Source organism: Arachis ipaensis, chromosome B05 (assembly GCF_000816755.2).
Source record: "Arachis ipaensis cultivar K30076 chromosome B05, Araip1.1, whole genome shotgun sequence".
NCBI lineage: Eukaryota > Viridiplantae > Streptophyta > Magnoliopsida > Fabales > Fabaceae > Arachis > Arachis ipaensis.
This window is the reverse complement of record NC_029789.2, coordinates 32,772,140-32,781,671: the sequence shown is the minus strand read 5'-3', so window position 1 is coordinate 32,781,671 and position 9,532 is coordinate 32,772,140. Positions and strand designations below refer to the sequence as shown.

General features: G+C 33.8%; 1 long non-coding RNA gene across 1 annotated transcript in view; it reads left to right on the top strand.

Moving 5' to 3' along the window:
* The window catches only part of LOC110271886, a 43,182-nt gene continuing 35,601 nt past the window's right edge, over window positions 1,952–9,532 (top strand). The window contains exon 1 of the long non-coding RNA XR_002362732.1: window positions 1,952–2,009. This is a non-coding gene — a long non-coding RNA (uncharacterized LOC110271886). The remainder of the gene's footprint in view (window positions 2,010–9,532) is intronic.

The following is a 9,532-nucleotide window of genomic DNA, read 5'->3' as shown; positions in this document are numbered from 1 at the left end:
ATCATTAGATCTATCAAAATTCATCCTTTAATCAGTCATTATGCTAACAAGAAAAGTGATGAGAACGACAACACAGCCATGATAATGACAATAACAATAATAAGAATAAAAAAAAAATGTGCATGGATTTTGATTTCACTTTACGTAAAAAGAAAAAGAAAAATATCATGGGAGCAAAGTAACTTAAGCAAAAAACTAAAGAGAGAAAATGATAGCAAATTGAAGACGATATTCACCTCTACATTCAAAAAGAAAAAATGAAAGATAAAAGAAACAAAAGTAACTATCTTACCTTATTTGTGAAAAAAAAATTAAAAAACTTTAGTTGATAAAAATTAAATTAAATCTAATTATTAATAATATGTGATCTAAAAAATAAAAAATGATTCAATTAAAAAATAATTAAATGATATTATTAAATTAAAAAACTCAACAAAAGCTAAAATTAGTCTTTTAATTTAAAAGATGAACAATATTATCGTTCCATCTATTTATACAATCATCACTTTTATCGGTGAAAGTTATAATCTTTTTCGCTGAACATCTGAAACCTCAAAGATCTGTCAATACAAAATTTATCAAAAATGCATAGAGCCATATTTTTACTATATTTATTTAAGTAATATGCGATTTTTTTTTTTAGTTAGACGTTTGTTGATGTGCAATTATTTTTGAAGTTTAAGAATTGAACTAAAATAATTCACACTACAAAATTCAGGAAATAAAATGCAATTAGAAATGCTTAAATTCTAAACAATTATTCTAACCTTAATTTAATTTCCTTTTAATTTTTAAACAAGAAATAAAGCTTTGAATAATTTTTTTTATTAATTAAGATGGTTATTATTATTAGGCATGCTATCTATAACTCATACTATCATTATGTGCCAAAAATAATTCATACTCAAAAAAGATGCCACTAAAATTTTTGTGCTCTGTTAGGGTTTTTGTTCTTTATAAGAGTGTTTTTCACACTATCATGTTCTGTTGACCACAACAATCAATACTAGATTTTGGAGACAGGAGGTGATCTTGATCAGGTGGTGGATGTTGGTAGTAATGGAAAGATTGATAATGTGATTGAAGTGGAGGAGAATGACATAAGAAAAGGAAAGGAAGTTTGCTCCAAAAGTCTCATGGGACATATTTATTATGTAGACAAGAAATTTTCAACAGGCACTATGAAAAATGCTTTTAGGGCTATTTAGAGCAGGCCTTAGGATTTTTAGGCTACAGATAGGGGAGACAATCAGTTTCAGTTCTTCTTTGATTCTGAATTGGAATTGATGAGGATTGAGAGAGGTTTTTCGTGGTTGTTCAAAGATTACATTCTTCATCTACGTAGAAAGAGTGAGGCAAATCAGAATGAGGTAAGTCCGATTCAATCGTTTTCAATTTGGCTTCAAATGTGGGAATTGCTTGAGAATTTTAAAAAGATAGAAGCTGGAAGAAAGTTGGCAGACAAGGTGGGAAGGATTATGGAGATAGGTTTCTATGAGGTAAGAGGGGGTGAATCCAAAATCATCAAAGCTAAAATTGATTTTGATGCCTCCCAGAAAATTATAGATAGCATTCGGCTAATTGATCCAAATAAGCAAATAATGAAGATAGGCCTAAGATATAAGAAAATTGGCAATCACTGTACCTATTATGCTCAATTAGGGCATGAGCTGGGAGCCTACCCAAAACTTATGAAAGATTCAACAGCAAGTTTGGTAAAACAAATAAAATTGGAGACTGGATCAAGACTGATCAAAGTAGGAGGAAAATTGAAACTGAAAGTGATGATGGGATGAAGGAGGAAGAAGTATAATGCCTGCCGAGAAACATACCCAAAAATAAACCTATGCCGGATTGGCTAGTCAATAGCTTCTCAGGTAGCTATGAAGGAGAAGAAGAAGGATAAATTAGTGAGGGCTAGTTCAAAGTCCATACAATCCAATAATAACGAAGTAACACAGTGCACGGATGAGACATGGATAGCCAACACAAACAGCAAGGAGAGAGAGGTATTAATGAATCCACATTTCATGAATTTTATTTGCTATATTTGGGTGGATCTCATCAACTTTTCTTGCACTAATCCATTGAAATAGCATAGTTTCAGGATTTCTTCTTAAATTGTGCTTGAAAGTGAAAACATGATCTTTTGTGCTTAATTTAGTCAAATTTTATTCACTTTAATTTCATTTGGTGCCTTGATATATTTGTTAAGGGATTTCAGGTTTCCAAGGTAAGTATGGGTTGAAGAAGTGAGAAAAAGAGCACGCAAAAGAGAAGAAACCATGAAGGAAATGGAGTTTGGAAGATTCAGCATCCGTGCGTGCGCACAAGCAATGCGTGCGCGCGCACAAGTGCGAGCTTGGAGACGCGTACGCGTGACAGTGTCACGTGAGCTCATTAATTGCAAATTACTGGGGGCGAATTCTGGGCCTCCAAAACCCAATCCAATCCATTTATGAAGCTATTTCAAGCCAAAGTGAAGAGGAAAGAAGGGGCAGGGGGCAATTAGGTTTAGCTTTTCTATGTTTTTCCCTTAGTTTTCTAAAGAGAGAATCTCCCCCCTCTCTCTAGAATTTAGGTTTTCTTAGTTTAATTTCCTTTAATTTCAGCTTTTAATTTTTGTCCTAGTGTAGTTTCCTTTATATTTTCATGTTCTATTATCTTGTTCTTCTTCATTTCTCTTGTTATTTCCTTTATTTTGTCATTTTTATGTTATGAACACTTTTGTTGAATTTAATTCCAATTAATGCAATTTATGGTTAATTCTTAATTCTTGTTTTCTTTAGTTATTATTATTTCGTTGCTCTTGGTAGTTAGATTTTATTTTATTTCAATTTAATTTGATTTTTGCATACCAAATACCAAGTGTTTGATAAAATGCTTGGCTTAGTTTTTACTTAGTTTTTCTTTACTCTTGGCTTGGAATTGAGACTTTGGTGACCCATGAGTCATTGATGTCCATTCTTATTTGATATATTAGAGTAGTTAGTTAATTTGATTTCCATTGACTCTAAGCCTTCCATTAGTAGAGTTGGCTAGGACTTATGGATTGGAATCAACTATGCCTATTTGACTTATCCTCGATGTAGGGTTGACTAAGTAGGATTAACTCTTCATAATCATCATATGTTTGTCGTCAATGGCTAGGATAGGTAGCCTTAGCTCCCAATCCATGCCAAGAGGTTTTTGTGCATTTGAATTTCTCTTTTCTTTGATTAATTGCCTTTGACTTTAATTGCTTTGATGTTTAATTCCTTGCATGCTTATTTAATTTCTTGCCTTTTAATTTTCTTGCCTATTTTGCTATCCAATCCCCATCCTCCCATAGCCAATAATTGAACATTTCATTGCAACTCCTAGGGAAGAACGACCCGAGAGTTTAAATACTCTCAGTTAATTTAAATTTAAATATTAAAACTTTGATTGTGAGAGTTTATTGTTGGTTTGGACTATGCTAATAACAAAGTGATTCCTATTTTGAGAAAATTCCAAGCCAACACAAAATTCTTATCACATCAAATTGGCGCCGTTGCCGGAGAGTTGCAATGGTGTTATTATTGGCTATTGTGCATATGTGAATAGTGTAAATAGCTTATTTTTGGTTGATTGTACATATGTTGCTTGCTTATTTTTAGCTATTGTGAATATGTTGATATGTGAATATTTTGCTTTTTGTTTGATATTGTGAATATGTTTTTCTTGTTTTCTTTTTGTTTTTCTTGTTGGGAGCTTATAGCTTGTTGGACACTCCATCAAAGCTTGGTGCAATCAATTGGGAATTTTGGAGATTCAAGAATTATTGGAACCTCCAAGATGAATATAAGCACAAGATTAAAGCTCTCCATAAATCCAACTTAAAGACAATAAACCAAAGTGCTAGGTAGGAGACACCCCACCATGGTAACATTTTTCCAACCTTCCTTGTTTATAGTTTTGGTTTATTGCATGTTGGTTGTCTTGGTTAGCTTAGGTTTAGTTTAATTTCAAGCTTTGGTAGGTTAAATTTTAGTTTGAATAAGGTAATTTTGCAATGTTGGATGTTTTGGGGTTGAAAACCTTTTGTTAAGCTCAAAGTTGCTGCCTTAGAGCTCTAAAATTTTTTTTTTGGAAAAAACAGAGCATGTGCGTGCGTACGCACAACCCCCAAATTTTGGTACCTGTGCGCACGCACCTCCATGTGCGTACGCACACCCCTTTGCACACCCCCTGTTCGTAGTGCCCGCACGGCTTGTGCGTAAGCGATACCCTATTTTTCTGGCACCTTGTGCGTGCGTACCCATCTGTGTGCGTGCACATCAGCTTATGCCCCTTCTGCTGGGAGTGTTCGCACGCCTTGTGCGTCCGCATCCCCCATCTTTTTGTCTCTTGTATGTGCGCACGGACCTGTCTGCTTACGCACAGACGGTGAGATAGTTGGCAATTTGACGCTTTATTTTCTCAAAAAAAAAATTAGTCTTTCTGTGCATGGGTACAGGTCTGTGCGTGGGCACACATCAGCTCAAGGCCTCTGTCTGCAGCGTTAGCACACATAGTGCGAACGCTCAATCTCTAGAATTTTTGCACGTCACGCGTACACGTTCCTCACGTGTACGCATCACTTTCCATTTTCTCCCCCTCACGCGTATGCGTGGATCCCCATTTTCGCAGGCACCACACGCACGCGTCACATACGCGTACGCGTGACCCCCTCCCCTGTTTCACACTATTCTTTTCTTCTCTTTTCTCTACTTCTTTTCTCCTTCTCTCTTCTCCTCTCTTATTTCCCTTCTTCAACCACCATTCACCACCCACCATGCTCACTTTTATTTAGTTATTTACTTAGTTTGTTTGCTTGTTAGTTAGTTAGTTATTTGCTTAGTTAGTTAGTTTAACTTTCCATTTTGGTGCTAAGTGTTGGATAATTGAGTTGATTTGTTGATTCTGTGAGACATTGCTGCTGAATTATTGATATGTGTATTGCTAAATATTGTTGGATATCTTCATTGAGGTCATACTTTGTTTTTTGGTATTGAGTTCTTCATGTTTAACTTTGTACAAACCAAGTACTCATAACATTGCCTTTGATGATGCTTTTGGATTTCTAAATTGCATGTTTTGGACACCATGTAATTTGATTTCATTATCTAAGTTAGGCAATTTGTTCTTTCTTGATGCATTTTTTTAGGTATGCTTGTTACGATTGATTTTTATTTAAGTCACCTATTTGATGCATTAACATTAAGAATTGTGAAATTGGATCATAAGCTACCTAATGGCATTTTTTGAGCTTTTTAAGCTTTGTGGACTATATTTGCCATATTTTCCACTTCATGTCAATTAGGTGTTGCTTTATTATCCAATTCACAATTGCTTAATTCTTGCTTGAATACTTGTATGCTCCTTTATTGCTTGTTTGTTTATCTTAACCTACAAGTTTTCTTTTTAAGTATTCCAAGCACACTATATTGAGTGAGGTGCATGTTCTTTTGTGTAATTGTGACATAGCTTTCCATGCTAGTGTGTGTGTTCTAAACCGCAACTTAGAATACACACACTTGTTTTCTTCATGTCACAAAACTAATCCCTCACTCATTCTAGTGATTCTCACCTCATTCCAACAATCCATGCTTCCTTATTTTTGCATTCACTCATCTTACTATCTTATTTTCTATTCTTCATGGATGAGTCACCATAAGCAAAAAGGGAAGTGGGAGGAAGAGCACGCAGCAACTGATTGATCTACCAACTGAAGGTGGCAATCCGAAGTCGCCATATCCCCCTTGCTCACCATTGAATGCACGGAGGACCGTGCAAACCCTTAAGTGTGGGGAGGTCGTCACTGATCGACAATCTTGGATGACATACTCTAATCCAAACACTTTTTCACTCTTTTTGAATTCTTAGTTGCATTTTTCTTTCTTAGTTGTATATATTTTATAACTTTAATTGCATTTTTCTTGGTTTATTGCATGTCTTTTCATACATATAATAAGCTTAGTTAATTTAATAAAAGTGTCCAAAAAAAAAACATTCTTAATAGGGCATTGACATCGTAATTGATTTGAGTTGATATTTGTTTAATTGAAACTTGCTTGAACCACATTGTGGAACATGTTTTTGAGCTAAGAACATACAAGCATGTGAGTTTTGAGCCTCATTGTGTGGTTACTTCATATAACCACTATTTTCATTCTTGTGTATGTTGCTCTTCTCTATGATTGCAATCTTTGGTTTGTTTAATTCTATATGTCCATGGTTTACTGTATATTTGTGCAATTATGTGATTAAGGTCAACACTTCATTATAGCTCACATAACCCAAAAAGCCTACCATTTTATTTACCTTTATTTGCCACTTTGAGCATTTTTAATCTCCTTTTGTTCTTTATTTTGCCACATCATTAACCTTAAGTGAAAAATAATGAAATGTCCTTTATTTAAATCTTTGAGTAGCTTAAGTTAGTGAGAGTGTGTGATAATTAAGTGTGGAGAAAATGTGAGAATTTGGGTGATGAAAATGTGTTTTATGTTTATTGAAAAATGTTAGAAATTTGGGAACATGCTCATGTAATATTATAGAAACCTTATGCATTGATGAGTTGGTATAAAAAAAAAGAGAAAGAGAGAAGAGAAAAATAATGAAAAGGGGACAAAATTACCCCTTTGTGAAATTCAATAATAATCAATGCATATGTGATGGAATTAAATTTGATGCATGAGTGAGTGTATATGTAAAAGTGAGATTATGGGTAGCTAAGTTTGATATTAGAAGTTTATAGGTTGTGTGTGTGTTAGGTGATAATTTAGGCTAATCAAAGATTCAATTGCAAGCTCACCTAGCCATATATACATCCTTACCTTTTACCTTAACCCCATTACAACCTTGAAAAGACCTCATGATATTTTCATAAGTACATTAAGTATTTGTTGATTGGTTAGATGAAGAACAAACTTTAGAACTGATCGACAATCTTGGATGACATACTCTAATCCAAACACTTTTTCACTCTTTTTGAATTCTTAGTTGCATTTTTCTTTCTTAGTTGTATATATTTTATAACTTTAATTGCATTTTTCTTGGTTTATTGCATGTCTTTTCATACATATAATAAGCTTAGTTAATTTAATAAAAGTGTCCAAAAAAAAAACATTCTTAATAGGGCATTGACATCGTAATTGATTTGAGTTGATATTTGTTTAATTGAAACTTGCTTGAACCACATTGTGGAACATGTTTTTGAGCTAAGAACATACAAGCATGTGAGTTTTGAGCCTCATTGTGTGGTTACTTCATATAACCACTATTTTCATTCTTGTGTATGTTGCTCTTCTCTATGATTGCAATCTTTGGTTTGTTTAATTCTATATGTCCATGGTTTACTGTATATTTGTGCAATTATGTGATTAAGGTCAACACTTCATTATAGCTCACATAACCCAAAAAGCCTACCATTTTATTTACCTTTATTTGCCACTTTGAGCATTTTTAATCTCCTTTTGTTCTTTATTTTGCCACATCATTAACCTTAAGTGAAAAATAATGAAATGTCCTTTATTTAAATCTTTGAGTAGCTTAAGTTAGTGAGAGTGTGTGATAATTAAGTGTGGAGAAAATGTGAGAATTTGGGTGATGAAAATGTGTTTTATGTTTATTGAAAAATGTTAGAAATTTGGGAACATGCTCATGTAATATTATAGAAACCTTATGCGTTGATGAGTTGGTATAAAAAAAAAGAGAAAGAGAGAAGAGAAAAATAATGAAAAGGGGACAAAATTACCCCTTTGTGAAATTCAATAATAATCAATGCATATGTGATGGAATTAAATTTGATGCATGAGTGAGTGTATATGTAAAAGTGAGATTATGGGTAGCTAAGTTTGATATTAGAAGTTTATAGGTTGTGTGTGTGTTAGGTGATAATTTAGGCTAATCAAAGATTCAATTGCAAGCTCACCTAGCCATATATACATCCTTACCTTTTACCTTAACCCCATTACAACCTTGAAAAGACCTCATGATATTTTCATAAGTACATTAAGTATTTGTTGATTGGTTAGATGAAGAACAAACTTTAGAAAGTATGATTAGAAGAGAATTGAGTGAATCAATCCTAAACACTTGAGCGATTAGAGTGTATACACATTCGGTGAGGGGTTCGATTGCTCAAATTCTATGTTTTCACCTTTTATTATTACTTATCTTGCAAGTTGTTAACTCTTTCCAATAACTCAAGTCAATTGTAGATTTGAATTGCTTTAGCCCTTATGTGTATATATGTATTCTTGGAATTTGATTTATTTTGACTAAGTGGTTGCATTCATATAGGTAGATTGCATATAGGTAGTTTCCTTGCTTTGAATAAATGTTAATTCCCCTTCTTAACTTCCTTTGGTATAGCATGAGGACATGCTATTGTTTAAGTATGGGGATGTGATGAATTCACATTTCATGACAATTATTTGCTATATTTGGGTGGATTATTTCATCAACTTTTCTTGCATTTATCCATTGAAATAGCATAGTTTCATGATTTCTTCCTAAATTGTGCTTGAAAGTGAAAACATGATCTTTTGTGCTTAATTTAGTCAAATTTTATTCACTTTAATCCCATTTGGTGCCTTAATGTATTTGTTAAGTGATTTCAGGTTTTTAAGGCAAGTATGGGTTGAAGAAGTGAGAAAAAGAGCATGCAAAAGAGAAGAAACCATGAAGGAAATGGAGTTTGGAAGATTCAGCATCCGTGGCACACAAGCGGTTCGTGCGCGCGCACAAATGCAAGCTTGGCGACGCGTGGGAGTGAATTTCGTCAAGTGACGCGTGCGCGTGACTCACGCGTACGCGTGACAGTGTCACGTGAGCTCATTAATTGCAAATCGCTGGGGGCGAATTCTGGGCCTCCAAAACCCAATCCAACCCATTTCTGAAGCTATTTCAAGCCAAAGTGAAGAGGAAAGAAGGGGGGCAATTAGGTTTAGCTTTTCTATATTTTTCTATTAGTTTTCTAGAGAGAGAAGCTCCCCCCTCTCTCTAGAATTTAGGTTTTCTTAGTTTAATTTCCTTTATTTTCAGCTTTTAATTCTTGTCCTAGTGTAGTTTTCTTTATGTTTTCATGTTCTATTGTCTTGTTCTTCTTCATTTCTCTTGTTATTTCCTTTATTTTTGTCATTTTTTTGTTATGAACACTTTTGTTGAATTTAATTCCAATTAATGAAATTTATGTTTTCATGTTAATTCTTGCTTTCTTTAGTTGTTATTATTATTTCCTTGCCCTTGGTAGTTAGATTTTATTTTATTACAATTTAATTTGATTTTATTTTTATGCACACCAAGTGTTTGATAAAAGTTTTGGCTTAGTTTTTACTTAGTTTTTCTTCACTCTTGGATTGGAATTGAGACTTTGGTGACCCTTAAGTCATTGATGTCTATTCTTGTTTGGTATATTAGAGTAGTTAGTTGATTTAATTTGGTTTCTGTTCATACCCTGAGTCGAGCTATCCGACTTGGGATGATTGGAGATAAAGCGACCGACCTCTTCAGGTCAGACTATCCG